Source organism: Adiantum capillus-veneris, chromosome 9 (genome assembly GCF_014529385.1).
Source record: "Adiantum capillus-veneris isolate H3 chromosome 9, ASM1452938v2, whole genome shotgun sequence".
Lineage (NCBI taxonomy): Eukaryota > Viridiplantae > Streptophyta > Polypodiopsida > Polypodiales > Pteridaceae > Adiantum > Adiantum capillus-veneris.
This window is the reverse complement of record NC_140939.1, coordinates 43976490-43978632: the sequence shown is the minus strand read 5'-3', so window position 1 is coordinate 43978632 and position 2143 is coordinate 43976490. Positions and strand designations below refer to the sequence as shown.

Below are 2143 nucleotides of genomic sequence, written 5' to 3'. Positions count from 1 at the left end.
CATGGCAGCTTGCTGTTCGTGCCAATTTTTCACATAGAGGGACATAGAATTGAAATTTGTGGTCTTCAGAGCTTTTGTTGTAGAAAATGCAGAGGATTTTTGAGGCTTGAAAGCATCCCTTTTGGAGTTGTGGTTTGGGAGATACAATCTATTTCCCACAGTGCATAGGGTATGGCATCTTGCAGGTAGTTTGGTGTATGGTAGTTTGTGGAAGCTCTCTTGTTTGGAGATGTATGTACACTTCAAAATTGTGTTTTTGAAGAGTTATTTGGTGAAGGTGAAATCTATTTCTCTCAAGTGCATTGGTTGGCGTGTGCTGTAAATCCATGCGAGGGTAAGTGCTTCCTAACTTTCATGGTGGTCTTTTGGGTGGGCGTGTGCTGGTAAATTCCCAAGAGATCACTTGTCTTTGAGCTGTGGTTTTGTTGAGGTTCTTTTGATACCATTTGTGGTGCTGATCTTGTGTCTTAAACGCTCTTGGGAGACATTGCTATAGAGGTGCCCCTTGCTCTTGTTTTCCCAACAGTGTTTTGGTGCCCACCATCGAGGAGTGCTTCAAGTTACCTTCAATCTTGATGGTGTAGACATAAAATTGCAACCATGGTCAAGCTCAATGATATCTTGTTGAGGATCGATGAATGATGCGATGAAACAATTGAAGCTAAGCAGCATAGCACAGTTGGACATGCATTACATGAGGTTTTTCTCTCTCAAGCAGGAGCTAGAGGTTCTTGAGGATATGGTTCTGGATACAAAGGAAGAGAAGTTCTTGTTCATTGGTACCCTTCCAGGATGTTTGGGCATTGAAGTTGCTTGCATTGACTTATTGGGTGTGAAAGGCATTGTTGATTTCTTGAAGAAAAAAAGATGGTTGGAAGATGTCAATCGGTCTACTTATTCATGCATTTCACACAAGAGCTCCTCTGTCACTAGTGATGGTTGTAGTAATGATGATGAGTTTGATTCAGATGTAGAAGATGAGGTTCTCTCTCTTGATGATGTAGATATTGATGAGGAGTTATTTGCCAAGCAATATTGTGAAAGAAAAGACATTGGAGTGCATGTATGACAAAAAGGGCAATGATATGGCTGACTTAGTTCCTTGTATGGATGCTCATAAATTTAAGGCTTTATCTAGCTCTATGTGTTTGCATTATATGCCTATGGATGTTCTTACTTGTGATACAAATGACATGCATATTGAGATTATGGATGATCTTTTCTCTCCTCCATCTTATGAGTTGTTATGGTACCTTGATGAGTTGTGGGTATGTGGACCCATTTGGGCTCCTAAGATTAATATTTGTGATGTTGATGATGCTATTGGTGACACTGAGTTGCCTGCTAGTTATGATTTTCATTGTGAGCAAGAGGATGGTTTGAGTGATGTGGATTGTGATGGTAGTCTTGATTGGGGCTTCGATGACCCACAAGTTGAGATGGATGAGGAGATGCAAGTTAGTGTGTGCCATGCATTGTCAAGAGTGAAGAAGCTTATGAAAACCTCGCATGCATGTGTGGGTGTTGAAGAGGATTTTAGCTTGGAAAGTTTGGATAGCCATGATGACATGGATACAGTGGATGTTTTGTCTTGTCTTGATGTGAGTGATACTCTCATGATGGCGAGAATGTTTATCCATGGTATTTTGATTTGTATGACATGTACGTTGATGGTTGGAGCTCACTAGTGATTGATGATTGTTCTTGTGACTTTAAAGGATGCCATTATGTATGCACGATGGATGCAAGGGATAATACCTTTCCATTTGATCGTGGTAAGGGTATATGGTGTTGATTCCTTTGTACATAAGCTTTTGGATAGTCTATTGCTGAGCATGAATGCTCTAGTAGTCTGGGGGTTTGGCAAACTATGTTGGGCGCATTTCTGACACCCCATTGTTTGTAAATTTGTACATACAGACATGACGCCCGATGTCAAAAGGGTGTGTGGGATTTCTTTTTGTGGGGTTTTTAGCTTTCTTTAGTAAGCACATGTACATGCAGTACAAGTGGCTAGTGTAGTGACAGTTGTCGGGCTATTGTAAGTGCTCGTGAGTGAGTTTTTTGAAGGGAGACTTGTATATAACAAAAACTCATGTAAAAACTAAAAAAAGTTTAGTCAAATATCAAAAAATTGCAGATT

At 40.2% G+C, this 2143-nt stretch overlaps 1 pseudogene; it reads left to right on the top strand.

Moving 5' to 3' along the window:
• Window positions 1–739: 739 nt before the first annotated feature.
• On the top strand, window positions 740–1795 carry LOC147450424 (uncharacterized; annotated as a pseudogene).
• The last annotated feature ends 348 nt before the right edge of the window (window positions 1796–2143 follow it).